Source organism: Pteropus alecto, unplaced genomic scaffold (assembly GCF_000325575.1).
Source record: "Pteropus alecto unplaced genomic scaffold, ASM32557v1 scaffold45, whole genome shotgun sequence".
In the NCBI taxonomy this organism is placed as follows: Eukaryota; Metazoa; Chordata; class Mammalia; order Chiroptera; family Pteropodidae; genus Pteropus; species Pteropus alecto.
This window is the reverse complement of record NW_006442491.1, coordinates 19,619,089-19,632,498: the sequence shown is the minus strand read 5'-3', so window position 1 is coordinate 19,632,498 and position 13,410 is coordinate 19,619,089. Positions and strand designations below refer to the sequence as shown.

The following is a 13,410-nucleotide window of genomic DNA, read 5'->3' as shown; positions in this document are numbered from 1 at the left end:
CAGCAGGAGAGCAACCTGCATTTTATCTCCTAGGTAAAAGAGAATATCAGGGTTTAAGGGATGGAGGGTGTAAACAGAATGGAATATCATCTACATTTCAGGGGCATGGGCTTCAAGTTTGAACTCATATGTGACCAGAGGCAAGTCACTTTCCCTCTCTGGACCTCTGTTTTCCTTTATGAAAGAATTGGCCCAGTGACCTATGCCCAGCGAGGTATCTTGGGACCCTCTAGCTATCCATACATAAACTGAAGATAAAGTGTCCACCACTGGCATGGCTGTGACAGTGAAAACCTTTTGGAAGCCTTGTCGCTGACATTTGTTCATAATTGAGTGAAGTCGTTGCTCTTCTTGACTCTGCTGTTGTCCCCAGGGCAGGCAACCAGTAAATACTGATTTACAGAGGCTGAGCCGGCCTTATTTCACGGTGGTCTCATCCGTCTTTATCCCAGAAGAAAAGTGTCAAGTGGCTGGGGGAGAGGCAGGAGGAAGGGGGCTGCAGGCGATGTGCTTATGTAGCTGGCTGGGGACAGGGGTTGGGGTGAGGCTGAGAGCGGGGTGCTAGGAAGGTGTCATATTTTATGAATGATTTCCTGACAGGTAGAGAGGCTGACTCAGCTGGCAGCCTCTCGTGGGCTGGTGTGTGGGGCCTGCTTTTCCGGAATAGAATACTAATCTGCCTGGGGCAGCCGGCTCAGGGAAGGAAGGGCCTCCAGCTTGGTGGGGAGGGCAACTGTGCATCTTTGGCGGTTTTTCTCCCCCAGAGCTTTTCTCGGCTTGTCCAGGGTGGGCTGTAGGGGAGAGAGCAGGACCCATCCAGCCTCTCTCCTTCTCTTTCTTTTTCTTCTCCCTGCTACTCCCCACCGTGCTCCTCCTCAGAGGCCTGCTGTCAGCAGCTTTCAGCTCCACTGCACCTCACGGCCTCATGGCCTCATGCTGACACTGCCTTCAGCAGACCTGTGTCTGTGGGAGGGGGTGAAGGCTGCTTTCCAAGAACCCCTGCCGCACCCCCTCCTCCCCCACTGCCTCTGCAGCCAGGAGGCTCTTGGGGAGCGGGGCTGAGCTCTCAGGAACCAGGGAGGCAGAAGTGAGAAGGGATTCTGCCTTCTCCATCCATGCACCGGCCCCTGGGAGCTCTCTCCCCAGAGAATTCCCGTGCTGCCTCTGTCATCTCCCCCAGGACAGAGAAACCATTCCGGAGAGAAGCCTTGTGCTGTGGCCAGCATGGGAGGATTTTCAAGCCTGTCTCCAAGCCTGGGCAGAAGATGTGCGTCTCTGAGCTTGGGTGTATTTGCCATCAGAGAGGCAGAGGGGAAGCGAATCTATGGAATGAATGCCTGACTACCTACTAGGCATTGGGAAGGCCTGTCATTCTCCCCAGGAGAAGCTTTCCACCGTGTAGAGGTTATTTCATCGAATTCTTACAATCATGTTAGAAGCAGTTATTATTTCCCCCATTTTATAGATGAGGAAACAGGCTCAGAGAAGGGAATTCATCAGCTCAAAGTTACATAGCAGTTAAGTAGGAGAGTGAGGTTTCAGTCTGCCCAATCCTGAAGCCATTCCTTACGCTTCCTCCCCTGCCTGTTGGAGAGGAAGCCTGTGAAGAAGGTGAATTTGGAGCAGGAGCTCCTCTTACTACGTGCCAGAAGAGATGTGTGGGGTGAGGGGGTGGGAGCTTGAGTCTACCTGCTGCATGATCTTGGGCAAATCGCGCCCTTTCTCTGCTCTTTCATTACCCTATCTGTACTAGGAAAGGTTTAAACTAGCTGCTTCTGAGATCTCTGCTAGCGTCAATGTTTTCCTTCTGAAATCACCTCGCCGAGGCCCAGAGCTTTGAAGGGAGCTGGATGCTGGCTTGCCTGAGAGTCCTGACTGGCTGTCACTACCAGAACACCTTCCTGTGGGTCTTCCACTTGCCCTCCAAGGCTCGCTCAGCTCAGGACAGGAGAGGTGCTGCTGGTAAATGGAAGCCAAGCCCTAAGCCCAGCTTTGCCTGGAAGGGTCTGTGTGACCTTGGGAAAGTCACTGGCCTGCCCAGGCCTCAGAGAACGTGTCCATGACCCACGTTCTGCCTGTCCTAAGGGCTCAGGGGGAGATGAGGATGCCACATGTTCTGGGACACCCAGTTTCCTCCATCTCAGGTGTTGATTAGATTGGGCCTACTGTAATTATCAACACTTGGAAGCAATTTACAGGCAACTGCAAGTGATTGGAGCAGGGGGAGGAGGCAACCTCTGGGGGGCCTAGAAAATCTAATTGTTGAGGAGCATCTGGGTCAAGGTCTTCTCCTCCCAGTCTTATCTGAAGGCCAAGTCAGGCCTGCCCCCTTGTCCTGGTCTTTGTGCCATACCCCTGGGAAGAGATCCCACCCTGCTAGCTGAGAGGGGCCTGAAGTAGCAAGGGTGGCTGGTGGTGCCAGAAATAAGAGGGAACAAGGTGGCAAGTTTAAACACACTTGGGTCCTAGAAGCCCCTGTCAGTGTTACCATGGAACCGGCATGATGGCTTCCTCCTTTCAGACCTATCTGACTGCCGAGGGGCCTGTGGACAAGTCACTCACCTCTCCGTGCCCGTTTCCCAGTCTCTGAAATGGGAGCAATGCTGACTCTGGGGCTGTTGGAGGAGTTCATGAAGCCACAGTGAGCCAGTCAGTGACCGCCATCGCTGCTAGGGTGGCTTAGTGTCGTTGGCTTTACACCTCACCCAGCCCACTTCTTGTATTATTCTAGACACTGCCCCCCATGGAGGCAACCATCTCCTTTGTCCCCTGACGGTACCCAGATGGGACATCCATCCGAGCACTTGTACTGTATCTTGCTTCTTTACGTATCTAGAGCTGTCCACCCACAGCCAACACTCTAATTTATCATCGAATGGATGTTTCAAAAGCCTTAGCAGGTGGACCAAGTGAGGCAGGGCTCCTCCCCCTGCTTCAAAACCCCAGTGTACTACTCTGCGCTGCCCCCACCCTCTGCTCAGGTCCCTCTTGGGAGCCCGGGGGAGATGTGGTCATTTCAGAAACCCTGGAGCAGCAAGAGAAGTGGAGTGTTGGCCAGACTGCATGAGAAGGAGCCAGGATGCAGATCATGCACTTCCTCTTCTACTCACACCTGCCACATCCTGAACTGGTGGTTTCTGTTTCTCTGTGAGAGCTGATAAACTGGCCCAGAGGGAGGCCCAGAGCCACTCCTCATTGCGCCTCCCCAAGCTTAGCTTTCTAGAAGGCCCCAAACCTAGGAGGTCTTGATATGTGGTTGCTGGATATATGCTCAGGGGTGAGGTTTTCTTCCCCGGGCCCAGATGTCATAGATAGGAGGGCCAGCTAAGTAATATCCCTGAAATTGCCAAAGGCACCCTGAAATGCAGCTCTGCAAGCTTCCGCCTCCGCCGTTGAGGTTTGAGCTAGTACAGCACTTAAGACAGATATAAACTAGAGGTGAAGTCAATGTAAGGAGCTGGGTTCAGAGCTCTTTGTGGGCAAGTGATGCTCTCAGCATAGCCAAGACCCAGCATTTCTAATCAGCGGGTCATAATGAGGGCCAGAAAAGGCTGTGGGTTTGAGATACAACTGCTGTAGACTTGACTCTGCCTTTTGGGTTACACTCGGGGAGTCGTGTGGCCTAGGGCAGTGTTAGTCGAGCTACACGCTTTCCGAGGCTCTACCATTTTCCAGGCACTAGGCTGCATCCTGGAGACACCAAGATCCAATTCAATAGTGCTTACTGAGCACCTGCTACATGCCATGCACTGGGCCCCTGAGATGGACATATGTAGCCCCTGCGCTGGGAAACCACAAGCTGGACATGTCACTCACACCAGTGATTCAGAACCATTTGAACAAAGGACTGGGTGTCCTGGGTGAGGGCACATAGGAAGGGAACATCTAACTACCTGCAGGTCCATATGCGAGTCACCTGGTTCTATGCCTCAGTTTCCCCATCTGTCAGGCAGCCCTGCATGATCCAGCCCCTGCTTCTCCTCTTGCCTTGGGTCTTGCCAGCCTCTGTGTCACTCCCTCTGCTGCTCTGGCCTCCTGTGGCCTCCCAGGCTAACTCCTCCAGTGTCAGGTCTCAGCACGGGTGTCATCTCCTGAGAGGCCTTCCCTTCCACTCTCCACCGTTCTTTATGACACTCGACATCAGGTACAACAGTAGGCGTATATGTTACTCCTTTTATTTAGAACTTGGCACTGAATAAATGATTCTTGAATGAATGAGTGAATGAATGAACAGGTGTACCAGATCCCACGGAACCTTGCTCACACCAAGTGCTGCTCCTGGAGGTTGGGAAGGCTGGAAGAATTCTATCATTATTTACTTTTTTAAAAGTCTACAGCACTCGGTATGCCCAGGCGGTCTCCCATCCAAGTACTAACCAGTCCCGACCCTGCTTAGCTTCCGAGATTAGATGAGATCGGGCGTGTTCAGGGTGGCAGGGCCGTAGACTAAAGCCGGAAGAATTTTAAATGAGGCAACAACACCAGGACCAGAATTGTGTTGTCAAAAGGCCTTCCTGTCACTCCATGAGGGGCGAGGAGGGAGGAAGGCAGGAGAGCAGACTAGAGCCTGTCACAGCCTCTTTCTTTTATCCCTTCTTCCCATCCACGTCTCGCCCCTTCAAGAATGCAGTTTTGTCAGCTCAAAACCCGGTTCCTCATGAACTGTCATTGTAAATAGCCAGGAAGCCAGGAAAAGGATTCTTTTTTATTCTTTTCTCCTCCTTGAAAGAATAGCTAAATGAAAAGCATTTTACATGTGGGCAGGTTACATCTAAGTCTCTCGCCAATAAAGAAGGGAAAAGTGCAGCACGCCTGAGCCGAGAAGGGCATGTTGGTCCTCCAGACTGGGGACCAAGGCCCAGAGAGAAGCATCCCAGTACCCAGAGTGTCCCCATGCATCTCGGGGTTCGCGCTGATGCACGATGTGATTTCAAAGTGAATGCAGTGTCTGTCCTCGCATCGGAGCAGCCCGGCCTGGACCGGCAGGAAAGGTGCTGCAGGGAGCACACCAGGCCTTCGGGAGAGTGGGGGCAGGAGGAAAACCTAGAAACATAAGTGTCTCGTGGGAGATTGGGTCCTGTGAGGAGAGGGCCCCACTGCCTGTCACTGGGTTGGGAGTCGGACTGATTGTCAGGACAAGCTGTGGGTCCTCACCATTAACTAGCTTTAGGCAAGCCCCTGCTCTGCTCTGAGCGTCACTGTCCTGGCCATGCCATGCTTGGGCTTTTAGCAGAGGATATAGGGTAGGAAGGAACCCGTTGACTGATGACGTCCTCTAGGTCCCTCCCGTGGAGGTGAGGAACACTTGCCTGGACTCCTTGAGGTGGAGACACTGTGGTCCGTGTGGGTAGAGGGCAGACTGGCCCACCTGGAGGGCGCCAAGCCGAGATAGCCACAGGATACACAGACAGGGGCCCCGGGGAAAAGGATAAGTGGCAGGCTCGCAGGAAATGGGACGGAGAGATTGCATTTAGAAACATGGAAATAGGTGAAAGTGCGGAGCAGAGGAGGCCCAGAAGAGGTTAGAGGCCTGAGAACACTCAGAGCCTGAGGTCAAAGGCCGAGGTTAGGGCTTAATTCATTTACTTTGGGACCCCAGGTTCTCTCATTTCCGCCAATGCCTTTTTATGGCCTTGGCTGTGGAGGGCCTCAGTTTCCCCACCCGTTCATAGGAGTAATAAGATTTATGGCATCCGTTGGTCATGAAGCCCACAAAAGACCTTGTGTGAGTCAAGTTCCAAGGAGCTCTGAGAGATGAAGAACTGAACAGAAGTGAGCCCCGTAGAACAATATGCGAATTTAATAAGAGTTAGAATTGCCTTTTTTTTTGGTAAGGGACATTGTGAGAATGGGCAGCGAGGATGCGAAACATGTAGGTATTGTCTATAACAAAAGCCTCAAGAGAGATGAAATAAAAGACTGGCAGGTCCTTTGAGAAGGGCTAGGTAAATGTCATCTGTTTTTGTCATTTAAATCCAGGTACTCTGGGCTAACCTGACGGTGGCCCTGACCTAAAGGTGCCTCCTAGTGGTTGGTTCTAAAAGTACTGAATGTTTTCCGCTTGTTCCCACCCCCTCCCCCTATTTAAAACAATGCATTGTACTTTTTTCCTGAGTAGCAAACTAAGAAACCGAAATACAACGTATTTTCTGTAGGAAAAAAATCCTAGAAGAAAAGGGCTGGATTTGTGGACACGAGCATTGTACATGTAGGCAGGTTGCATCGAAGCCTCTTTCCAAAAAATTTGCACCAATTTGCGCTTCCTTTGTGGCTTTTTAAAACATAAATGCCAAGATGAGACTGGAAGGATCACTTCTCTGCAGTGTCCTTTCCATAAAATGAAAAGGCTGGGTTAAAAACACAAAACAAAACAAAACAAAACACAACACGACAAGGAGCCATTCTTCTCTAAAGAGCTTAGAACCTGCTTTGCACTCATAGAGGGGAGAGTGGTCAGACCCATCTACTGCTGAGCTGACCACGCAGGAAGAGACACCTGCTGGGAAAGGCTTGCCAGGCAGTGACCTGCCCGAGGTCACACAGCTAGTAGGTCTCAGCCGGCTTCGCTCCCCAAACCTGTCTGATTCCCAAACCCTTGCTGCCCCCACTTTCTCAGCCCCCTCTCCAGCTTCTTCAGTCATTCTACCAACAAACAGCTCTGAGCGGCTGCTGTGGCCCGGGTCTCCTCTTTGTGTTGGGGACACCACAATGAGCAAAGCAAATGTGTCCCTATGCAGTTGAAGAATCTCACAAATAAATGTGTAATTGCAAATGGAACCAGGTGGCCGGGGCAAGAGGTACAGATGAGTGCAGGGCAGTGGTAGGGGTGTGTGTACGCCTGCAATTGGCCAAGCATAGCGTCTGTCTATATCCTGAGAGTACAGGTGACCGTGGGAGTGGCTGACTGAAAGATGGAGCAGAAAGATCACTGCGTGTTTTTGAAGTGGCTAAGTCTCCCTGTTCCTCACAGTCCCTACTTGGGCCTCTGGGCCCACAGGATCTGTGGTGGCTGGGGTTCCCCAGATGTGGGGAGTGTGTGGCCGTTGAGCCCACCTCCGGCAGCTAGGTCTGAAGCCGGCCACTTCCTCCCTTTGCTCTCCCTGTGGTTGGCTGGCAGGGCTGAGACATCTTGGGCTAGTGCTGAGGGGAATGGGAGGGGGGCAACTGTACCGTCCCAGGAGAGGCTGCGGGCCTCCTAACTCCCAGCTTGTCCCTGGTTCTGAGAGCCCAGCTTAGCCTCTTCCTGTCCTTTGTCCCAGCCCTGGTCCTATCAGGAGAAAATCTTTCCAGAACTTCTCCCCAGCTCCCTCCCTACTTCTTCTCTCCATCCTACCCCCAAGCTGTGAGGTGGGACAGAGAGATTCCTGTCTCACACTACAGAGGGGTCTTGCGGCTGGGCGGTGGTGTGGGGCTTCTAATGGACACTCCTTTTCAGCCCTGTTGTGTTTTGCTGTTTCCATTTTTCTCCTTCTCAAATTCTTCTGGGTCTCCCAGGCCCAATGCCCAGGCTCCATGGGCCTCCCCACGTCTCAGAACTCATTTTCCACTGAACAATATGTACTAGGCTGGCTCTATAGCACTAGTTCTGGTTAGACTGGGGGTACAGAAGGGTGGGACATACCCAGCTCTCTGGAGCTCATTGCCTAGTGAGAAGACAGCAGAGCCAGGACAAGTCCGTGAGAGAAGCAGTTTTCTGGAACTGTGTATGCAAAATACTATGGACTTGGGGGAAGAAGGGGAGGGAGGAGAGGTAGTCAGAGGAGGAAGAGTCCATGGCTATCTACCCTGGACTTCCAAGGACAAGGCCTCATGTGATGAAAACTTAGAGAAGAGGAAAGAGAAAGCGAGCAAGAGATAAAGACACACCCTGTGGTTAATATTCCCCACAAAACTAAAGCTATTTAATTTGAAGGACTATTCTTGATTCTGTGATGATGGCCTTCCTAATTTTTGGTGTTTTAATGTCCTTTCCAAAGGATACTTTTGTGTGTGTGGTAAAAAACATGTGACATGAAATCTGCCCTCTTAACAAAATTTTAAGTGTGTGGTACAGTCTTGTTAACTAAACGTACAATTTTGTACAGCAGACGCCTAGAACTTTTTTATCTGTATAACTGAAACTCTATACCTATTAAATTACAACTCCCCATTTCCACCTCTCTCCAGCCCCTTGTGACAACTATTTTACTTCCTGTTTCTATGAGTCTGACTAGTTTAGACACTTCCTATAAGAGGACTCCTTCGGTATTCTCCTTCTGCCCTTTTTTTACTTAGCATAATGTGCTCAGGGTTCACCCCTGTTTTAGCATATGTCAGAATTTCCTTTTTCGTGGCCGAATAACATTCCATTTTGTGTATATACCACATTTTCTTTATCCATTCATCCAACGATGGACATGTAGGTTGTTTCCCCCTCTCGGCTACTGTGAACAACGCCGCAATGAGCATGGGAGTATAGCTACCTCTTTGCGATCCTGAGATTCTGATTTCAGTTCTTTTAGATAAATAGCTAGAAGTGGGAATGCTAGATCGTATGGGAGTTCTATTTTTAATTTTTTTTTTTTTGAAGAAACTTCATACCGTTTTCCCTATATACCATCTACATTGCCAACAACAGCGCACAAGTGTTCTCCATACTCTCCAGTGCTTGTTAATTGTTGTCTTTTTGGTAATAGCTATTCTAACACATGTGACGTGATTTGTCGTAGTTTTGATTGGCATTTCCCTGATGATTAAGTATGTTAAGCCAACTTTTCATGTACTCGTTGGCCGTTTGTAGGTCTTCTTTGGAGAAATGTCTTTTCAGGTTCTTTGATGATGTTTTAAATCAGGTTATTTGGTTTTTGTTTTTGCTGTTGAGTGATAAGAGTTCCTTAAATATTTTGCATAGTAATCCCTTATCAGATATGATTTGTAAATATTTTCTCCCATTCTGTAGGTTGCGTTTTTATTTTGTTGATTGATTGATTGATTTCTGCTATGTAGAAGCTTTTTGGTTTGATGTCATCCCACTCGTCTGTTTTGCTTTTGTTGCCTGTGCTTTTGGTGTCATTCCTAGGAAATCATTGCCAAGACCAATGTTATGAAGCTTTTCTCGTATGTTTTCTTCTAGGCGTTTTATAGTTTCAGGTGTTATTTTTAAGTACTGGATCCATTTTGAACTGATATTTGTGTACGGTATGAAGTAAGGGTCCAGTTTCATTGTTTTGCATGTGCATATCCAGTTTTCACAGCACCGTCTGTCGTTCGGTTTTAAGGGCCTTCCTTGGCGGAATAACTAACACATTCGTAGTCCTTTGCAGGTTCCCCAGAGTTTCTTTAGCAACGTTACTTATCTGTGAAATCCTGTGAACCCAAGTCTCATAACTTTGTTGCAGTGACAAATTATATTTGTAAACGGGGATGCGTGGTCCAGTATACACGTGGCTTCGTGAGGGGAGTGGATCAGGCAGGGATGTTTCAGAAAGTCTGGGCCATAGGGCCCACGGGCTCGCAGGACACATCCCAATCAAACTGTGAGCACTTTGGAGTCTGAGGTCCCACAGAGTATGTGCTCAGTTGATATTTGCTCACTTCCATGCAGTCAGGGGCGCTGAGATCAGAGAGGTAAAGTCCTTTTCCCACATCACAAAGCAGCTCAGGCAGCAGTGGGCCCAGCCTGGGGTCTCCCAGTTCTCAGGCCAGCACCGTTTTGACGGCCCTGTTATCGGCATGTGTCTCTCTGCCTGCTCCAAATAAAACCTTCCTCCCCTTGCTGCTCAGAGTGGTTGAGAAACCAGATTGAATTCTTCTTAGTGAGGCTTATTCCATCTTAGTGTCTCCCCAAGCTGCCGGCCCGGTACCTGGCACACGGAGAGAACATGGTAATGTCTGAAGGAAGAAATAACCAGTGATTTCAACTGAGAGGTGTCTCCGTGTAAGAGACAGAAATTAGAAAATTTAGATTCTGCTTACTACTGTGTGTCAGGTTTGCTGTGTGACATTGGACAGGTCCCTTCCTGTCCCCAGGCTTTAATTATTTCATCTGTTAACAACAATAACAATAGATAACATGTAATGACTGCCTCCTAAGTGTCAGGCACTGCTCTAAGCACCTTTCTAGGTATAAACCCATTTACTCCTCCCAGTCGCTCCCAGAGATTATTAATGCCTCTGGTACACAGATGAGGAAACAGAAGCCCAGAGAGGTTAAGTGTCCTGTCCAAGGTCACACAACTAGTTAGAGAGGCAGCAGGGATTCAAAGTCAGGCAGGCTGGCCCCAGAGACCACCTAATCATCCTATGACACTGAGCATCTAGAAGATCTATTATTCTCTTGTTCAGATGCAAAAAAAAATGATACAGTGATTCTATGAGATACGGAAAGTGGCAGCCGTTTCGATTCTAGGCCCTCGGCAAGATGTTTCTGGTTGAGTTCCCGTAGGCTTTGTTAAGCAGCAGCCATGCAGATCTCTTCCTAGAAGGAAGGCAACTGTCGAGACAGGATGACTTGGGAGGAATTTTGGCAGAGTGGGGGCAGGGAAGGAAAGCAGGAAAAAAGGCAAGGCCTGTCTCACCGGCGCGCTGCCCCTCCACGACCTTCAGTGTTCCCTGCAGCTCCACCGTGGCCGGCCGCCCTCAACAGGGTCCATCCAGGTCACCTTTGGCCCTCACCTGGGCATTGCTCTGGGCAGCCAATATCACCTGCTTTGAAGCATTCCAAGTGGCACCAGAGTTAGCCTCTAAAGACAGCAATCAATCACATCACGTCCCTGCTTAAAGCTTTCCCAGCTTGGAATAAAACCCAAGGTGACCCCTGCCCACCTCTCTCAGTGCACGTCACACCTCCTCCCCTTTGCTCACCATGCTGTAGCCCTGCACAGTCCCAACCAGTGGCCACTAGCCATATGGGGCTGCTGAGCCCTTGAAATGAGGCCAGTCTGAATTGAGATGTGCTTGTCCATATAAAATACACACTGATCTTAAAGCCGTAGTACCAAAAAAGAGGGTTTAAAATATCTCGTTAATAATTTTACATTGCTTACGTGCCGAAATGATAATATTTTAGATATATTGGATGAAATAAGATAGAGTATTAAAATTAATCTCATCTGTATTTTTTTACTTTTTTATCGTGGCTACTAGAAAATTGTTAATCCCATGTGTGGCTTGCATTCTATCTCCCTTGGATAGCGCGGTTCCGGGCACACCGGCTTTCCTTCAGTTCCTGAGCCACCAAGCCCTTCCCAGCCTCAGGCAGGACCTCATATCCCTCTTCCCACAGCTCTTCTCACCATCCCCCTTCAGTTGCCCCCTGTAGCTGTGTCTCCCATAGCACGATCACCAAGAACCCTACCGACCATTTGCATGTTTGTACCCTTTCTTCCCCAGTGGAGTGGAGGCCCTCACCCCCACAAGTGCTCCGCGCTTGGCGTGCTGGCTCTAGGCTGACAGGGAAGGGCACACAGTCAGAGGCCCCGGCGGAGGGAAGAATGGGGACTGGCCCATATTCCTCAGCCTGAATCCATGGGAAGGGATCTTAAGCCAGAAGGCTCCACTTGTTTCTGGCCAGGGTTTAGCTGAAGCGGGAATAGTGATCAATGGCTCTGAGCAGAACACTCAGGCTCTAAGAGAGGGGCTTTAGGTTTAGCTGTGTCTGTAAAGCCAGGGGTGTGGCACCCCCCCAGACTTCATCATGAGAATGGATTTGGCAGCCTGAGTCAGTTGCTATGCGTGCCAGGCCCTCGGGGAACGCCAGTGCAGCCAAGGTGGACTTGGACTTCGCTGAAGCACACCAGGGTGTGCCCTGCTGCTCACCACATGGTGACCTTGGCAAATCATTCAGCTCCACTCTAGAAGAGGATCGGCTCCCTGCCTAGGGTTGGTGAGGACCAGAGGGAGGGCTATGTGTCCCGCATCAATGGGGCATGGCGCCGGGACACATAGGTGCTCAAGCCATCCTTCCTTAAGTCCTTGTGACCAGCAACCCCTCCTTGCTGTCAACTACCTCTGCAGGACACTGGCCCCAATGGGGAAAGAAGGAATGCAAGGCCCCCGTTCCTGAGTAAGAGGTCCCCGCTGCAGGAGGACCGCGAAGTCGTCACCTCGTTCTCCGGTTTTACGCTGAGCACCCCAACTTTGGCAGGAAAAGGAGGAGATACCACTATTTACATGAAAACGGCCTGTGGGTTTCAATTGACTGCAAGCTCAGAGTGAGCCATTGAGTGACCTGACTGCTAAAAGAGCCCAGGAGGACAGCAAAAGCGTCCAGGATCAGGAGGGACAGCTGGGATCTCCACCGGAAAGAAGTGAGGGCGCTGTTCTGGAACCCTCCCGACTCCACGCTGGCTCTGGACAGCAGGGGGTCCATTCCCTGGGTGAGAACAGGGTGGGGCCGCAGCAGGTACTGGCCAAAGGCAGGGGTGGATTCCTCCTGGACCACAGTAACCACGAAGGGTGAATGCTGGGTTCTGTCCTTCTCCAAACACTGGTCCTGAATGGCCTCGGATGGCTTTTCTAGGACGGAAGCCAGCACTCCTGAGCCACCACCTCTCAGGTTAGGAGAAGCCTGGAAGGTCGGGGTTGGGAGAGCAGGTGGACCAGGCGCTCCAGTCCCACATGGGGAAGCCGAGAACCCGCCCGAGGCCCATAGTGAGAGGGTGACAAAGGCCAGCTCTCCTCTAAGCCTCTTGCTACACTCAGAAGCTCCAAAAGAAATGCAAGGAACACAGAAGTTGGCTTCTGTCATACAGTAGATCACGAATGTTCTGATCTCAGCCCTCAAGAGGATCATCGCCCAGTGTCCCCAGCCAGGAAATGTACAGCTGGCAATTGATCTTTCCGGTGGCTCTGGCCTCTGAGAGGACAATGTCCCCTTACTGGTTCTTCCTTGGGCAGAGATGGCTATTGAATCCCTTGCCAGATGCCTTTGGCCTCCAGTGCCCTGGCCAGCGTCCCTAAGCTATGGCCAGGGCTGGGCTGGCCAGCAGGTCCTGTGGCCGCCTAGCTCTGTGTGGAGGGGGAGATGAACTTGGGCAAGGGCAGCCCCCTACTCTGCTCTTTTGTTTTATGTGTAATTATAAAACCAATTCACATTCATTGTAAAATCTGGAAACTACAGAAAGGTAGAAAGGAAAAAATGAAAATCATCTGTCATCCCACTGCCCGGAGGTAATTGTAGTTGCTATTTTGTTGTATTTCTCTTCAGTCTTATTTTTCTATAAGGATCATACATATGTATATATGTACGTTTTTAATTGTAATCATACTCTATAGCTGACTTATCCCTCCAAATTACATTATATTGTGAATACTTTCTCACAGCATTAAAATCTTCTTTAAAGTTATTTAATGGTTATATCATATTCTATTAATTATTTAGCCATTCTCTCTCTATTTTTTTCATTCTCCTATTTTGACTCTCTCTCTCTC

General features: G+C 50.0%; 2 pseudogenes; one reads left to right on the top strand and one right to left on the bottom strand.

Moving 5' to 3' along the window:
- Positions 1-4,328: 4,328 nt before the first annotated feature.
- Positions 4,329-4,447, bottom strand: LOC112471108 (annotated as a pseudogene).
- Positions 4,448-11,708: 7,261 nt separating this feature from the next.
- Positions 11,709-13,410, top strand: part of LOC102893780 — a 5,458-nt pseudogene continuing 3,756 nt past the window's right edge.